Here is a 19750-nt window from a genome sequence, read left to right on the forward strand (position 1 = left end):
TTAAACTATTTTGGTTCATATCATTTTGACAAGTGTAGACAACTCGGTGAGTGATAATTTGGGGCCATGCTCAACTTTTATTTATAAATATTTTAAAATTTGCAATAAATAAATCTAAGTTGTAGAAGATAGAGTTCCATGAACTTTGGTATTTAATATGATCAAATGTGGATTTGAAATGATCAGACTAAGCTCACAGCAATTTAAGCTGATGAGAAATAATGCAAATGGCCACAAGAAACAAGCATTTGTCATTTAAAGACAAGGACTGGGATATGGAGATGGACAAAGACAGAGCAAATTTAGTTCAGAAAATTGGAAATGAATATTGCATATTAGTTAACTGTTTGTGTTTTACATGTCAAAAGTTGATAGTGGTAATGTATTTATCTTTCAATATTTAACTTATTAAAGGGACACACCCTAGTTACGTTTATTTGTTAACCATTACGGCGTTGTTTTTCGCTATTAAACCCCATTTTTCACAAATAAAATTGCACTTTACTTACATTTTATTATTTAGAATACACATTTCCATTCACCTGAAGTGCTTTTTGGTAATCCTGATGTTTGTAAAACCACGAAATGCATTTTTTGCCTTTTTTCACAAGACGTGTTGTCGAGAAAAAAACGTTAAGCAAGCGAGGTCCAATCTATTTTTAGAGGGGATATTTGCATTTCAATGTCACAGACGTTGGTATATCACGTGACCGTTATCATTTTGGTTCGGTTTGTTTTCTCGTGCACGGTTCGCGCAATCAACATCCGATTTGTTGTTGTTCATTTGTGAGATTTTTCTTCACAGTTCTTGAACATTTTCAGTAACAATAAAGTTCAGACAAGTAAGTGTCTCAATACAAAACGTTACAAACCCTTAAAACCAATAATTTTGCTAAGTCTTATGATATCTGGAGAGGGGATACAACCAGGACAGAACAGTTGGAACATGTCCAGGAGAGGTGAAACGAACGCACCCCAAGTCTGTGAAATTTGTCGTGACGTAGGCATTGTTTTGCTTCGAGCGACATCTACCGGTGACATCAGAATACTAACTTTCAAAATTATTTCAAGCAATTGGGACATGGGGATTCCCATGGTATTTATCGATATAAAACCTGCTTTTTCACTCCATTTGATAAAAACGTGATCTAAGTGTTATAATTTATTTTCACTGGATGGAACTAGGGTGTGCGGCTTTAAAACTTCAAAATAATATAATATTTAATAATGATGTTCAGAATTAATATAGGTATTATAAAAGATTTAATGTTATTGATTGTTATACTGAATGTAATATTATTACTCCAACGGACAGTCGTAATCAAAGAAATAAAAATCGTAAATTCTGACTGAGAAATTATCATACATTGGTATTACGTACAATATTATTGGATGATTTGGTGCTTACAAACTAATTATTTTGCCTGTTCTAAATATGACGTCATCACGATTTGGGAAACACATGGATTGATTGATGGCTATTGTTTTAGACACTCATATCTAGTTACGGTTCAGGCATGTCCACTCTCCGACATCACCACACCTCTTGTTCAGGGCCCCGTTCCACGAAGCAATCTTAGCCCTAAGATCACCTGAAGTGCATAACTACCTTAAGGTGATCGTAGCACTAAGATCGCTTTATGGAATGAGGCCCTGGGCAGAAAGTGAGAGAGGTAACTGTAATTTAATTGCATCATTTCTAGTACTTACTGCTTTGAATAAATAACTGAAGTTCATTATATCAGTAGATCTTTTAAAGGAAACATCAAACAAAATCTTTAAAGCGGTATTTATGTAGTATTAATTAACAGCAGTCCTGAGGTAGCTGTTAAGAATGTTAACACCACCATGTAATTAGGTTTACTAAATGAAGAGTCATTTCAGGCAGTCATTTGTTTTGCAATAAACACAAAACTACAGAAGCTAATACTAATTTCCTTAAAGGAAAAGAAAAAAGATGTGTGGGGTTTTTTTTGGTCGAGTTCTCGGTAACTCGTGTAGTGAATTACTTTACCTGTAGAGGTTTTCAGTGTTATGTTTTATTACTCAAGTGGTTTTACACGGTCTAACACAATGCATTTGTTGATTTCCTATTACGAGAGCTTACGGCACGCTTTACTCCCTTCATCACCAGCATTTCCACTCTGTTTTGTCTAATCTCGTAATGCAAAAGCCAAACAATGAGCCTCTCTCTGTACACACTTCCCTATGTTATTCAGAAGCCATCGGATACCGAATTGTCTGGCCCCTTCACAGGCTCTCTTTACAGTGAGGATACTGGCTGTGAGGTGGTATGTTTTATATTAGTTTTTAATCACCTTATCAATAAAGTCTGAAGGAGTGGTATCTTATTCACAGTCTCACTTCACACTAAGGATATCTTCTATTAAGTGGTATGTATTAAACTGGTTTTTAATCACTTTATCAACAAAGTCTAAGGAGGACCTATCTCTTCATAAAATATACTTTTTTTCAGTAGCTATTGGAACCCACATTGTCTGGTCATTCACTTAACAGTTTGAATATCACTTATAAGGTGGTATGTATTATATTAGTTTTTAATCACCTTATCACTAGGGTCTGAAGGAGGGTATCTTATACCAGAGTGTCTGTCTTTATTCAGTCTCACTTCACACTAAGAATATCCTGTTAAGTATGTATTATATATATAATCTGTTTTTTAATCACTCTGTCAATAAAATCTGAAGGAGAACCTATCTCTTCATCAGTGTTACTTTTTTCAGTAGTCATTGGATACCACATTGTCTGACCATTTAACAGTCTTACTTCACAGTTTGAATACCACTTGTGAGGTGGTATGTATTATATTGGTTTTTAATCACCTTATCATGTCATGTCATGTCATAGGGTTTTACATGCACATTCAGAACAAGCTGTTGTAGTGCACGCCTGTCATGGGTGCAAGAGCCGGCCTTGGCTGGCTCCTCCGTCCATGACAGGAAAGGTGGGGGGAGGGGAGAGGAGGGACCGCCTGCACTGGCAGGTGCAAGGGAGCACTAGCAGCCTGATCAAATCGGTAGCAGGCAGGTGGGGGTGGTGGTTGTGCTATGGAATTTGAATGGAGCAGTTAAATGCCAAAGAAAAAAGGGTGTGCAATTTTGATTGAGGGAATTTGGCGCAATTTTGAACGGTCAGTCGAAAGGTAAATGGCCAAGCTAATATAGGTTTTGATATTAGTGAATCGAGAGTAGCTCGTTAAATTATCACCTTATCAGTAAGGAGGGTTTTTTATACCAGAGTGTCTGGCTTTATTCAGTCTCACTTTACACTAAAGATGTCCTCTGTTAAGTGGTTTTAAATCACTTTATCAACAAAATCTGAAGGAGTGTATCTCTTCATCAGAATTACTTTATTCAGTAGCAATTGAATTCCAGATTGTCTGCCCATTTAACAATCTATTGAGAATTCCTCACTTTCAGGAGTGATAATGTAAATCATAAGCATTTATCCATGTTTATTGAAGCCTTATGCATTTTAGTCTATTTGAAGATTTATTTGGAGATTAAGTTTTAGAATTACTCCTCACTTTCTAGCAGTTTCTTCCAGATTAAAATTGAAAAGGTTACGGTTCCTTCTAACTCCCCAAAATCATATTATGTATCTATGATTAATTATAAATACAATGTATTTAAGAAACGGAAGAAAAATGTAATGTCATTTATTTGACTATTTCAACATGCAGCCATTATTAGGCAGTTTAACAGATGTATGAAACATTATTGTAATAGATCAGTTTGGGCAAATAAAATGAAGGAAATGGAAAGAAAATGATTGGTTGGTTGAATAAATGAATTAATATGTCTGGAATGAATATACTTGTTGTTTTCGGCCATCTTGAGAATAATGAGAATGAAATGATATTTTAATTATTCTTCTGGCCAGTTAACTGCCCTTTCTGATTGGAATCAGGCTTGACTGAACTTGATGTGATTGTGTTTCATACAAGTCTGCTGGGGGCAGACAAAGCGGTTCAAAATATAGCACTAGTATGTTTCATTTCCTTGTTTTATTATTTCTCTCGGTTTTTATACTGTTTTGCAAGCAAATATTAAATTTAGTAATAGTTCATATTTAAAAGACAACTCAGTATATATCAGTCAGATTGAAAGGGAGTGAGGGAGTTATAAACTATACTGACGTCCAAAAGAAACTATACCAAGAGAAATTTATTTAAATACCTATATAATGGAAATGAAATGGTGGTTAAATGTTTCAGCTTTTAAAGGAATGCTAAAGTAAGGCTTTTGGACTGGTATGCATATATTCAACGATACATAATGCACATTATTCCTTAATATCAACAAGTATAATCATATAGTTAATTAATAAAACGGTTAAATGTGACTGCTATTATATATAACGGGCGCAGCCATTTTGTACCATCTCAGTGAATACGCCCTCTGGCGAGCTGGTGGTTATGTAATACTTAACGTGTCACGTCAGGAATTAGTCTTCGAACGGAAGAAACAAAACATACCTGATTTTTGCGGATGCATCTCAATGTTCTGTAATAATATCCATCCCAGTAACACAGCATTGTGTATATGTGGTTTATTTTTCAATACAAAATAAACCACCATTGTCAAAGTGTTGAAATAACTGCATTATGTTTTGTATATAAATTAACCCACGTACTGAAATAATAGTCGGAGTGTTTTCTTGGTTAATTGGTCTTTTCTTTCCGTGGCCTGTACCTGTGGTTCTTGATTGGCAGGTGTATATTTAGACGGTCCCCAGACACTGTCTAGACACTAAAAAGACGTGCCTCTTTTATTAAGATCACAGGGTATTATGTGATAACCTCAAATCGTAATGGACTTTACCAGCCGTCCTGCTTTATTACTGTAAGTAATTCTGTAAAAGCCTTGATTAAGTAGACTTTCCCATCTAAGATCACAAAACTGACCAATTACGTAGTCCCAAAGAAAAGAAAATTATCATTTGGTATCGTGAGTTGTCGTTTTTGCTCGAACGTATCCTACCAATAGGCCTAATAATATGCATTGTTTCTTTGGATTTAAAAAAAAAAAAAAATACTACAACTCCATTTTGTTACATTGATGCAAATTGAAATATATTTAGTTAAATAGTTTATTATACTATCAAGTCATTTATGTTGTTTTACAAGTCAGGTTGATGAAAGCGAAGCGCCTTGTCATAAATTAGAGCGTTTGTTTACACTGTGCATAATAGAGAAGTTGGACCTGAGCTGACGTCACTTCGCCCCAAGCTATATACCACCGGACGTGGCTGCCCCCAGTTAGCAGGAATAATCATGGTTTTTTGTTAATTCTAAAATTACGCGTTTTTCATTTGTTAAAGTGTCAGTATTTGTTGGTGGTCCAGGTATGCATCTTTCCAAAACAAGGCTCTTGTTGGAGTTTAGTCTACCTTTAAGGAATGAAGTTTTTATGTACAACATGCCCAAACACCACTCTCATGATTATATATCTTTTGAACATGCAACATGATTTGTTTTTTCCTTGGTAGTCTCTCAGAGTCTTAGTATAGTTTCTTTTGGACGTCAGTATAGTTGTTACAAGCCATCACACACAAAGATTTTTAGATTATTTTAATATCCAGTTTTCTGCATTCGTCCAAAGATCAATGTTACAGCACACTGCACCTTAGGAAAACTCTTCTACCATTAAACTGCTGATTTTGGTGGTGATGGTGATTATTATAAACCAATGTTAGTGTAAAAGAGGAAACCTGCTGCCATTGTATAGGCTACTCTTATTGGTAGTAGCAAGGAAGCTTTAATATGCATTTTCTATACAAGTATATTATATATTATTATTATTATTATTATATATTATATATTTATTTATATTATTATATATTATATATTTATTTATTTATTTATTTATTTATTATCCACATAGTTCAAGAAATATAACCAGTATGACCTATGTATGTCATAATGATTTCACATGCATGACGTAATTTTGTGAAGTGATGTCATAATTAATGCAGCTTCCCCGGTTTAAACGCTTATCGAAATGTCATTTCATCTCTTTTTAGTTACGTTTGAAACATTTTGACATGGTCCTAGCTTGTTATTCATGAAAATAATATTTTGGATAATGTGGATAATAAAGAAATTATTACACTCGTGTGTGAATCGTACTGATTTTACAAAACTCAGTGTCAGTTTTCATGTGTCACAAAAATCCTGACACTCGTTTCGTAAAATCAGTACGACACACAAGCTCGTATAATAATCTCTCTATATATACTGTAGACTGAGACATCACCATTCCATTACACCTAGTAGAGGCTTTATTCACTGTGAGATAGAGCTCTTCACCATCAAGTGTGGTCTGGTCCCACTGAGCAGGGTGGGATGTAGCCCAGTGGTAAAGCGCTCACTTGATGCATGGTCAGTTTGGGATCGATCCCCGTCGGCGGGCCTATTGGGCTATTTCTCGTTTATGACTGGTATATCAAAGGCTGTGGTATGTGCTATCCTGTCTGTGGGATGGTGCATATGAAAGATCCCTTGCTGCATTAGGAAAAATGTAGTGGATTTCCTGTGATGACTACTTGTCAGAATTACCGAATGTTTGACATCAATAGCTGATAATTAATTAATCAATGTGCTCCAGTGGTGTCGTTAAACAAAATAAACTTCTTTGGTCCCACTGAATGGAACTTTGACATGAGATTCTGTCTTTTATAAGGGCAGGTGGTAAACTACTTGCTTGGTGTGTGGTCAGTCTGGGATCGATCTCAATCAGTGGGCCCATCTGGCTATTTCTTGTTTCAACCAGTGCACCACCACTGTTAAATCAAAGGCTCTGGTATGTGCTATCCTGTCTGGGATGGTACATATAAAAGATCCCTTGCTACTAATGGAAAAAAGTACTTGGTTTCCTCTCTAAGACTATGTCAAAATTACCAAATGTTTGACATCCAATAGCTGATGATTAATAGATCAATGTTCTCAATGTTCAGTACTTTATTTTACTGTCTTTTATAAAGAGATGATGATTTTAATAACTAGTGATCATTGGCCTCTGTGGACTGTTTTGCAATGTCTTAGCCATTGGACTTAAGAAGGAAGGAAATGTTTTATTTAACGACGCACTCAACACATTTTATTTACAGTTATATGGCATCAGACATATGGTTAAGGACCACACAGATATTGAGAGAAGAAACCTGCTGTCGCCACTTCATAGGCTACTCTTTTTGATTAGCAGCAAGGGATCGTTGTTACACCAGTTGTGGACTGGTACGTGTATGTACAGGGTTTGCCACTCATTACCAACTCCCATCCTAAGGCCTGATTACTCATCAGTGGTTCAAATATGAGAGGTTTACTCCTTTAATTAAGCTCCAATAAACTTGCTTTGCAATGGATTGTTGATCATGTTGATCAGTTGATGATCAGGGGCCTAATTCACAAAGCTCTCTTAGGCTTTGCTAGACAACAAAGCATCCTCTTTGCAATATCGCAAAGTTGCAAGAGTTTTGTAAATTAGGTCTCTGGCATGCAAAATTGTTCACTTCAAACAGATTTTGAGCAGAAATCAAAACTGAATCAATGGCATGAAATGTTTATTCTCTCTCAAATAGCATTTGAACATGTATTTGAAGTGTCAGTGTTAAATCTTAACAACTCCGTGAGGAGGTGTATATGGCCACTATACCAACTTTCTCACACTAACAACTAACCATTAATCCACTGTCATTTCATTTCATTTCAACTTATTTTCATGCTTATATCCAATTAAGGTTCAAGCACGCTGTGGGTTAATGTTAGTGGTTGGTTAATGTTAATGGTTAAGTGGTTAGTGAGAAAAAAGAGGTTGTAGTGGTTTTATACCTACCCATTGAGTCGTTAAAACTCACTCTTGGTGGGAGTCGGTACCGGGCTGCGAACCCAGTACCTATCAGCCGTATGTCCGATGGCTCAACCACGACACCGCCGAGGCTGGTAATCCACTGTCCTAGACAGACAGCCCATATAGCAAAGTCATATGTGCCTAGGACAGTGGGCTTGAACCTTAAGTTGAAATAAATAAATTATTAAATCTGGGGCCATATGTTTATAAAATTTTAGTCTTAAACTCAAATCTCTAATGACGTCACATGCATTTCATTTTATTTCAACTTATTTTCATGCTTATATCCAATTAAGGTTCAAGCACACTGTCCTGGGTACATACCGCTCTGCTATCTGGGCTGTCTGTCCAGAACGGTGGGTTAGTTGTTAGTGGTTAGTGAGGGAGAAGAGGGTGCAGTGGCCTTACACCTACCCACTGAGTCATTAAAAACTCGCTCTTGGTGGGAGCCGGTACCAGGCTACAAACCCTGTACCTACCAGCCTTATGTTCGATTGCTTAACCACGACGCCACCGAGGCCGGTCATCGCATGCATACAATTTGTACGGCATTGCCATGGCCTTAAAGTCTCAAACTCTATTAGAGTCTTGAGTCTACCGACTCAGAAAGGCCTTGTTCGATCTCACTATAAAGCTGAATGGAGCTTTGAGACGAGAGACTCTTGTCTTGTATAGAGAGATGATCCACCACAAAGACTTGAGCTGTGTGTTGATTTACACCGTGAGCTGGAGACATGTTGGCATTGTCACCAAACAGACTTGATTTATTGCAGCATCACCCACATCTCTTCACCACACCATGTCTTGTCTGTAATTAGCAGCAGAGGATATCCCTCAATTACTGTTTTCACTGCTCTAATTAGTGGGATACAGTTACTGCCAAGACTTATTAAGACATCCCCCAATCCATCAACTCCATACTCATCCACACTCGGATCATCTGAAGTTAACCAGCTGAATTTATGTCCCGCTGCACACTGGTTCATGGAATTTTTCTCATAGCTACTTGCATACTGGGCAGCATCAATTGTCACATATTGGGCATAACCTATGGCTATACACCTAGCTGGAATGCTGATTGTTGTTGCACTGAAGCCGAGTAGTATTACCTGATGAGTGTATTAGAAGCGATGGTATGTGTTACCATATCTGTTGTGCTGAAGTTAAGGAATACTACTTGATGAGAATGTTAAAAGCCATGGTAAAGTTTGTTTTGTTTAACAACACCACTAGAGCTTGATTTATTAGTCATCAGCTAATGGATGTCAAACATTTTGTAATTTTGACATATAGTTTTAGAGAGAAAACCCGCTACATTTTTCCATTAGTAGCAAGAGATCATTTATATGCAGGATAGCACATACCACAGCTTTTGATATACCAGCTGTAGTGCACTGGATGGAATGAGAAATAATTCAATAGGTCCATCAACAGTATGTACAACCCTATCTGTTGCATTTAAGTTGAGGAATACTACTTGATAGGTATAATAAAAGCAACTTTATATGTGCAACCTTATCTTTTGCTTCCTGCCTGTGGGAAGTGCAAATAAAAGATCCCTTGCTGCCTGTCGCAAAAGAGTAGCCTATGTGGCGACAGCGGGTTTCCTCTAAAAAACAGTGTGAGAATGACCATATGTTTGACGTCCAATAGCTGATAATAAGATAAAAAATCAACGTGCTCTAGAGGTGTCGTTAAATAAAACAAACTTTACTTTATCTTTTGAATTTAAAATCAGCAAAGATATATGATGGCATATTAAAACCATGGTATGTATTGCCATGTCTGGTGCATTAAAAATAAGCAATGCTACATGATATGTATTTTAAAGGCTATGGTATGTGTTACCCTATCTGTTACAATGTGAATGATGAGTACTCAATGTATATTGAAGGCCATGCATTACATTTACATTGAGAAAACATGCAGATGAGTTATTTTCTTAAAGAAGTTATCAATACATTATATATATATATATATCTCTCTCTCTCTCTCTCTCTCTCTCTCTCTCTCTCTCTCTCTCTCTCTCTCTCTCTCTCTCTCTCTCTCTCTCTCTCTCGTTCACTTTCTCTTTCTCTCATTTTAATGCCTTCTTCATACAGATTTAGGCAAATCTTTAACCTAATAACCCTAAGCATTACTGTACATGTTCTTTTGTCACCAGTGCACTGATTTAGATCTGGTGTGAGATATATAAGAAACAGTATTTCTTTTCCCTGGTACGGTGATAAGGATAATTAAGCCTAAGTTGGTCCTAAAATGCAGACAGCTTTGATGAATGGCTGAAATGAAGGAAGCAGATTAATTTGCTGTCTTGTTTTGGCTTGGGCCAGTAAGTCCCGACTAAAGATATTCAGAAAGTTCAATAATTGTTTTGCTTGAAGCTTTTCTCTATTTTTGCTGCTGAATGAGGCAGTGAGATGCTTCATTACCATGGAGAAGTCAAGTTTCCATTCAGTGTCTGCGCATAGTCTGATTCAGGCTCTCTTTGCAACTTGATTCGGTCCTTGATTTTTGGAGCACCATCCCTTGATCTGATATTTTGATACTCTATTTGCTGAAGATATTTAAGCTGTATTGTGTTGGGAGGCCATTGTGTCAATTAAATTATAAGGTGAGTGCCATGGATATTATAAAAGACTATACTCACAAACACACTCTTTGATGAGTATAAGTGTGTGTTGTTTGGGGTTTTTTGTTTGTTTTTTTGACTACTTTTATGTTACTCATTCATTTGAATGTTTTCCAGACTTTATTTTCAGAAGGCCTTGAGATATTAATCTGAAATTGTGTGTATATCTTTGTCATGTACTGTTACAGATCAAGTTTGACTTTCATAGCGATTTACCAATTTTTTACCAAATTACAGCCTTTGATCTTAGGAGATGTAAAAATTTGAGCCTTTGAGATATTGAGCTGACATTTTGTATATACCTTTATCATGTACTGTTACTGATCAAGTTTAACTTTTATGGTGATTTACCCACTTTTAAGTTTAACAGAAGTATGGCCTTTGAATTTAGGAGATACAAAAAACATTTGAGTTTGGTAGGTGACATGCATTGCTTTAGCAGTACTTTCATAATTCTTGTTATTAGTGCTATGTTCAAGCTCTTAATTTTGAACTTTTCAAACTTGTTTCAAACCTGTAGATACTGTCTGCTGTTACATTTTAAATATATTTTCTTCAGTCTTGTGCTGTTTGGGGTTTTTATTTGTGGCTTATATACTTGGTACTTGTGCATATTATATATTTGGTTAATGTAATTGTACTGTACATGAATAACATATGCAGCAGTGCTATATAACAAATATTTTCAGGAATCTTAATAGCAAGAAAAATGTGTTTTAAAAATGCAGTTTTGGGGTGAATTAGAAAGATTATAGCCATATCTAGTGGGGCAGGAGGGGAGATGCTCCCCCTCCTGAACAAATAACAACCTACCCAGTAGTGCCCTCCGAGTTGAGAAGTATTCCTTTACACTAGCTGGAAAAGGCCATCTATTACTACAGGTGTGTTCTGATTCTGTTGTACGGACACGGTGCAGCACAGCACTCCTACTTATTTTAGGCTAGGTACAGCAATGAAGATTGTTGTGCTTATATTAATTTTACTTAAAGGGACTGCATGTTCTCAAATTTCTACCATTGTAACATGTTTGCGACTAACAGATCATTTTTGATGACTTAAATTACACATTAAAGGTATTTTTCCTGTTTGGAATATCACTCTTTGTATAAATAAACAAGATGTTTGTTGTTGTCCTAATGTTTGTAAGAGCCAAAACCAGATTTTACCTTCCAATGCAGTGGCCTAGTGTGGGATTTTCAGGTGGTATGCAGACGTATTCGGTGATGGAATAAAAAGCTATTGGCATAGAGCATACACACATTTACATCATGTATTTTAATAAAACAAAAATCTCAGGTGATACGCAGCTGTGTACCTGCATATATGGGAGCTAGGCCCCTGCAGTGCATGCAATTTCATACGAAAAAACCCAATATTGTGAAGTAAAACGAAAAGTGACAGGTACAGCCATTAGCATATAACTGCAGACACATTGCATATACAGACACTAATGTTCTAATTAAATGTTTTAATGAATATAATGTCATTTTAGTCAGCAAAGATGGAAGCATCCTCCAACTGCTGCAAACTCGGACCAGTCCTTGTAATAAGGTCATCTTCAAACAATATTTATTTGCTCTGTCAGTCAGGTTAGAGCAAACAATTTTATTTTTAAAGGATGAGCAAGGTACTGTTTGTGAAGAATTTACAGAAAACAAAAGAGAAGTAAAAAAACCAACTGAATTAAATTTGTACATTCCAGAGATGAAAGTTTTTCTGGATTTATTATCATCTGTGCAATAGTTTTACGTTTTCTGCTGTTTGTCCAAAGTGTTCAGTATTCTCTGTCCATGACTTATGATATGGTTTCAGTTGGTGCTTTGCATACATTCTAAATGGATTCTACATGGGAGCTGCTGTTTTAGACCTTTATGCAGTCCTAACTCTAGGGCTAATCTTCATGCCCAACCACCAGTATTAAAATTTCTTGGTGGGTTTTTTCATAACCTTCTTTCATCTCTGTACATTCCATCCTGTGTTAAGCAGCCACCTGAGTGAAAAAGCTTCTTAAAAAGACACACACACACACATTCTTTAACAGGAAACCTGCTACATTTTTCCATTAGCAGCAAGGGATCTTTTATATGCACTTTTTGCACAGACAGAACAGCACATACCATAGCCGTAGATATTTCAGTCATGGGACACAGGTTGGGATAGGAAAAAGCCCAATCAGAGAATGGCTGCTAAATACAGTCTGACTTGACCCAACTTTAATACAATATTAATTAACATTTCCTCAAATTGAGGACCTGCCGTAGCCCAATCAGAGAATGGCTGCTAAATACAGACTGACGTGACCCAACTTTAATACAATATTCATTAACATTTCCTCAACTTGAGGACCTGCCGTAGCCCAATCAGAGAATGGCTGCTAAATACAGACTGACTTGACCCAACTTTAATACAATATTCATTAACATTTCCTCAACTTGAGGACCTGCCGTAGCCCAATCAGAGAATGGCTGCTAAATACAGACTGATTTGACCCAACTTTAATACAATATTCATTAACATTTCCTCAACTTGAGGACCTGCCGTAGCCCAATCAGAGAATGGCTGCTAAATACAGACTGACGTGACCCAACTTTAATACAATATTAATTAACATTTCCTCAACTTGAGGACCTCCCATAGCCCAATCAGAGAATGGCTGCTAAATACAGACTGACGTGACCCAACTTTAATACAATATTAATTAACATTTCCTCAACTTGAGGACCTGCCGTAGCCCAATCAGAGAATGGCTGCTAAATACAGACTGACTTGACCCAACTTTAATACAATATTCATTAACATTTCCTCAACTTGAGAACCTGCCGTAGCCCAGTGATAAAGCGCTCGTTTGATCCACAGTTGATCTAGGATCAATCCCCATTGGTGGGTACATTTGGCTATTTCTCTTTCTAGCCAGTGCATCATGACTGGTATATCAAAGGCTGTGGTATGTGCTATTCTGTCTGTGAGATGGTGCACATAAAAGATCCCTTGCTACTAATGCAAAAAGGTAGTGGGTAGAGCACTCTAAGACTATATGTAAAAATTACAAAAATATTGACGTCTAATAGCCGATGATTAATTAATGAATATGCTCTAGTGATGTTGTTAAATAAAACAAACTTTGAGGACCTCCAGTCCACCAGCAGGAGTGTAGGTCTGTGTGTGTGTGTGTGTGTGTGTGTGTGTGTGTGTGTGTGTGTGTGTGGTGAACCCCATCGCTCTGGTAAATCCATTTTTACAGTATAATATTAGGCTATTCATATAGATGTCCAGAGGAAATGTAAACAAGAGGGTCTGCTGAGTTCATGCCATGCTACTACGCCCCTGACTAGAATGTTTTCCTATTGTTTTCAAGTGAATATAGGTTACTTGTATCCTACTAAATCATGGCTATCTGCTTGAATCACACTTGTTGAGAATTAAAACCATTAAACGTCTGGGTGGTTTCATTACTTGCCCATTAGCTCGACAATAATAATAACTTTGCCTCTTTCTGCTCGGTTAAAGCAATTTATGCTGTATTAAATCTCCATTACTGCCAGCCTTGTAATATCGGTATTGTCTATTGGCTATTCAGACAGCATGATCGCCTTACCAAGGCATGCTGGGAAATAATCACTAATTACCTTCAGGATTATAAAATATAATTTCTGTCCATTTTCCTCAACAACATAACTGAATTAATTAAATTTATTTTGTCTGTTACTGCATCAACCTCACTTATATAAATTTGTCTGTACATACTTATATTTAAATATATCTTAGTCTAGAAGGAATAGAACAAAGATATTTGGTGCCATTAGTTTCTTGATCTGCTGTCCCTTCATCACAATAATTTTTTTCTATAAGACCCGCTGGTGAGAACATCATATTTACTTTTGATAATACACACTAATAACACATATATGTGTGACAATGATTTAAAAACTCCTAGGTGATGACAGGGCCCTATTCCATGAAGCAATCATAACCCTAAGATCGTCTTATAAAAGTGTAGCAGTTTTCCTCTCTAAGACTATATGTCAGTATAACCAAATGTTTGACATCCAACAGCCGATGATTAGTAAATCAATGTGTTCTAGTGGTGGTGTTAAACAAAACAAACTTCTTCTTTTTTTAAATTACCTTTAGTGCATAACTGCCACATCCATTCCATTCAGTGAAAAAAGGACAATCAATTTCTTTCTTTTTTTTCTTTCTATTCTTTCTTTCTTTTTTCCTTTCTTTTTTCACCGGCCTCAGTGGCGTCGTGGCAGGCCATCGGTCTACAGGCTGGTAGGTACTGGGTTCGGATCCCAGTCGAGGCATGGGATTTTTAATCCAGAGACCGACTCCAAACCCTGAGTGAGTGCTCCGCAAGGCTCAATGGGTAGGTGTAAACCACTTGCACCGACCAGTGATCCATAACTGGTTCAACAAAGGCCATGGTTTGTGCTATCCTGCCTGTGGGAAGCGCAAATAAAAGATCCCTTGCTGCTAATCGGAAGAGTAGCCCATGTAGTGGCGACAGTGGGTTTCCTCTCAAAATCTGTGTGGTCCTTAACCATATGTCTGACGCCATATAACCGTTGAGTGCGTCGTTAAATAAAACATTTCTTTCTTTTCCTTTCTTTTTTCCTTTTTTTTTTCTTTTTTTCTAGACCAAAGGTTAGGCTGTAACTCAGTATCAGAGCATTCACCTGAGGTGTGATGGGTTGCAGGATCAATTACCCTCTGTGAACATGGGTTTTCCCCCCATCTCTAGCAGTGCCTGGCATACCACATACTGTTGTGTACTGTCCTGCCTGTGGGAAAGTGCATCTAAAAGATCCCATGCTGCTTTATTGCTAGGAGTAGCTAATGTGGTGCAATGTGCTTTTTCTGGTTCTCACTATCGACCAATGACCATTTATTACCATTGTTTGACAACCAATAGCTGGGTTTTTTGTGTGCATTTATATGTTACATACCAAATAGCTGTAGTTTAAAATGTACTGAAGAATTGTTAGACATACATGTACGTGTGTTCCCATTCCAGATGTTGCAATTACCATCTGATACCTAATAATCGCTAATTATACCATGTGATGTGGTATCATCTGTTTGACACCTCTTAATCTCTAATTAAACCATGTGATGTAGAATCATATATTTGACACCTAATAATCACTAATTAAGCCATGTGATATGATATCCTCTGTTTAACACCTAATAATCTCTAATTAAGCCATGTGATGTGGCATCATCTGTTTAACACCTAATAATCACTAATTAAGCCATGTGATGTGGTATCATCTGTTTAACACCTAATAATCGCTAATTAAGCCATGTGATGTGGTATCATCTGTTTAACACCGAATAATCACTAATTAAGCCAGGTGGTGTATTACCATCTGTTTAACACCTAATAATCACTAATTAAGCCATGTGATGTGGTATCCTCTGTTTCACACCTAATAATCACTCATTAAACCATGTGATGTGGTATCCTCTGTTTAACACCTAATAATCGCTAATTAAGCCATGTGATGTGGTATCATCTATTTAACACCTAATAATCTCTAATTAAGCCATGTGATGTGGTATCATGTGTTTAACACCTAATAATCACTAATTAAGCCATGTGATGTGGTATCATCTGTTTAAAACCTAATAATCGCTAATTAAGCCATGTGATGTGGTATCATCTGTTTAACACCGAATAATCACTAATTAGGCCATGTGATGTGGTATCCTCTGTTTAACACCTAATAATCGCTAATTAAGCCATGTGATGTGGTATCATGTGTTTAACACCTAATAATTGCTAATTAAGCCATGTGATGTGGTATCATCTCTTTAACACCGAATAATCACTAATTAAGCCATGTGATGTGGTACAGTCTGTTTGACACCTAATAATCACTAATTAAATTATGTGATATGGTATATGGGATGTGATATCATCTGTTTGACACCTAATAATCACCATTTAAACCATGTGATGTGGTATCATTAAACAAACATTCAGTTCTTTTCTGTAGACTTAGTTTTCATTCACAAAGTAGTATTGAATGACTTCAGTGAATAAATAAAATTAAAGAGTTCAGTACACAAACATAAACACTTTGACTTGATAGTAATGTGATTTAACTAAACATTTTTCAAATAGGTTCTGACATTTGACTTCTAAGCCTCCAGTTAGGAAACAAACATTGTGGTTAAAAAACATGGGGTCAGACAATTTCGGAGTTACTGCTGACTTATGAATCAGTTAAACATAGTGTTTATCCCAAATCTTCCTTTTCAAAGTGACACGAAAATGTAATCATCCAAGTGTGCAAAATGTGAAATTCTGAATCTCTGCAGGAACTCTGTTTGACTCTAACTCCACACCATTGATGGGGAAATGCAGAAAAACATGGAACACAAAACCTCAATTGGGTGGAGAATTATCCCCACCTCCCTACCCGTGACTCTCTCTCTCTCTCTTTCTCCATTCACTTGGCTTTGCTTTGTCCACACCACTCACGCAGATTTTTATCTCCATCTTATTACTTAAGTATCGTCAATGGAAGCATTTTTTCGCAGGTCGGATAAAAGAGTGCTCACTGGTGGCGGAAAGTGCGTATTGTCGATGCTAGGTGGGCAGCCAGCTTGATGTTCCATTTTCTACATGGCTTAATCATCATCCCACGTTGATGATTTTCGCTACACTTGATTCTTTGGCGCTCGGTGAAGTGTGTCGTGCGCCTCGCTGGGTGTCAGTGATACAATGACTGGGGCCGTTTTATTGCAAATTTCTCAGTGATTGGGTGTCCCGGGATCTTCTCTATGCCTCCAGTGTGTGCCCAGTTGTGATAGCTCTGTTCATTGATGGCGCAATTCATGGGGGGTGCCTGCCAACAAAGGGAGGTAATTGGATGGTGTGCAGATTGCTAGGGGTGGTGAGGGCTTGACGTTTATGTCAGGATGAGGAGTGGCTGCTGATGACAGTAATTATAACATAATTGTTAGAATACAACTATTTCACTGGCTTTCGCCAAGCTAAACAGGTGAGCACTTACCCTAGTTATTTGGTTTTGTATCAATAAACTAACAATTTCTGTTTGTCCATGCAGTTGAACATGTAGTATGCGTGCCATTATTGTGCCTTGTATAGGGCCAAAATGGGTATTAATAAACTCATAATTTCTGTTTGTCAAAACAGTTGAACATTTCTCATCAACAAATTGTATTAAAGATTTTTGTATTTTTTGTTGTATCATTAGTATGGGTGACATTATTTTAGTTTGTATTGGATATGCTTCAATATAAACTCATAATTTGTACAGGCAGTTTAACATTTGTCATCGACAGTTTTGTAATTTTGTCTAATTTTTACTACTTTTCCAATGGTGGCAGCAGTACTTTTGTATTAAAGTTTCGTGTTTTCTCATTAACTAAAGGTCCTAGGTTAATGAAACCTGGTTTATAGTTGCATGTATGGATGTTCATCACAGTACACCAAAATGTGAAACATTTAATTCTTGTTTTCAGTATTGATAAAGCAACTTCGATGTGAATTTGATATTCAGTGGATTGTTGATAATGCATATCATCTCGTGCATTGTCCTTTAAAAATAAATGCCTCAAGTGTGTTTGAATAGATTTCCAAATAACCGCAATATCCAAATCCAAACAAATTTAGCATGCCCATATGCCCTAAGGTTTAGGTATGACCACCATGGCCATAGTCTCTGACCTCACAACAATACTTATTCTATCATGTTAATTAAGTACAGGAACTTACCCTTAGTGCATAACCTTATTTGGATTAAATAAAGTAACAGTGTTTAAGAAGTAAAACAAACATTAATTCTTATTGCAAAACACAGCAGCATCAAGAGTATGGGGTACCTAGGGCAGTAGCCTTGAGATCCAGGTTTGAAGTGGGAGATGGTGTTCCTTTTGGAAAAGAATCCTTGAAGCCAAAAGTGGTAGCTCAAGTGAAAAACCCTCCCCTATTACATAAAACTGGGGGTTTTTTTCTCTGCCCAGGGGACTGATTTTACTTTTGATAACCCTGCCAGAGTCCATTGATAACACACAAAGATCTCTTCTGAAACCTGATGTTAAATCATTTCATTTAATCCTTAAGTCACAGACCCTAATTTGAACCTGTAACACATCTGGATAAAGTTACAGTAGAGTGAAACAAGAGTCTGTGACATTGAAATGGGGGAAATATCCCCTGAAAATAGACTGTAGGGCTTGTCTCCATAACCATTACTTCTCAGACGTACCTGTGTTTTTGTAATTATGACAAATACATTTTGTGGTGTTGCAAACATCTGGATGACCATAAACACTTTGGCTGTACAGAAAATGGATATTCTAAACGATAAAATGTGAGTAATATCTGATTTGAATTATCATAAATGGCTTTAATAATGAAAAACATGACAGTGTTTAAAAACTGTGGTCTGTCACTTTAATGTTTTTGGGTAGGTTTTAAAAAATCTCTTCTACATGCTTTCCCACCCATTTGCCTATTGATATGCCTTCTGAACCACCCACCAGTGGATCTATCAAACCATCTGCCTATTCACCTGCCTTCTGAACCACCCACCAGTGGATCTATCAAACCATCTGCCTATTCACCTGCCTTCTGAACCACCCACCAGTGGATCTATCAAACCATCTGTCTATTCACCTGCCTTCTGAACCACACACCAGTGGATCTATCAAACCATCTGCCTATTCACCTGTTTTCTGAACCACACACCAGTGGATCTATCAAACCATCTGCCTATTCACCTGCCTTCTGAACCACACACCAGTGGATCTATCAAACCATCTGCCTATTCACCTGCCTTCTGAACTACACACCAGTGGATCTATCAAACCATCTGCCTATTCACCTGCCTTCTGAACCACCCACCAGTGGATCTATCAAACTATTTGCCTATTCACCTGCCTTCTGAACTACACACCAGTGGATCTATCAAACCATCTGCCTATTCACCTGCCTTCTGAACTACACACCAGTGGATCTATCAAACCATCTGCCTATTCACCTGCCTTCTGAACTACACACCAGTGGATCTATCAAACCATCTGCCTATTCACCTGCCTTCTGAACCACCCACCAGTGGATCTATCAAACCATCTGCCTATTCACCTGCCTTCTGAACTACACACCAGTGGATCTATCAAACCATCTGCCTGCCTGCTTCTGGCTTGTTACTGCTATAATTCAAATGCAGTAAGTTGTAGCAAATGAAGTTATAGAGGAGGAGTAGTTGTA

The 19750-nt window shown here is 37.1% G+C and overlaps 1 protein-coding gene across 2 annotated transcripts in view; it reads left to right on the forward strand.

The window, feature by feature from the left end:
• Nucleotides 1–2162: 2162 nt before the first annotated feature.
• LOC121384521 (hemicentin-1-like) overlaps nucleotides 2163–19750 on the forward strand; it is a 106176-nt gene continuing 88588 nt past the window's right edge. The window contains exon 1 of one of the 2 annotated variants that reach the window (XM_041514946.1): nucleotides 2163–2393. The gene's annotated coding sequence lies outside the window, so the exon portion shown is untranslated. Of the gene's footprint in view, nucleotides 2394–17414; nucleotides 17517–19750 lie in introns of those variants that run through there. The other variant, XM_041514944.1, reaches the window with a different exon arrangement.

Source organism: Gigantopelta aegis, chromosome 10 (genome assembly GCF_016097555.1).
Source record: "Gigantopelta aegis isolate Gae_Host chromosome 10, Gae_host_genome, whole genome shotgun sequence".
NCBI lineage: Eukaryota > Metazoa > Mollusca > Gastropoda > Neomphalida > Peltospiridae > Gigantopelta > Gigantopelta aegis.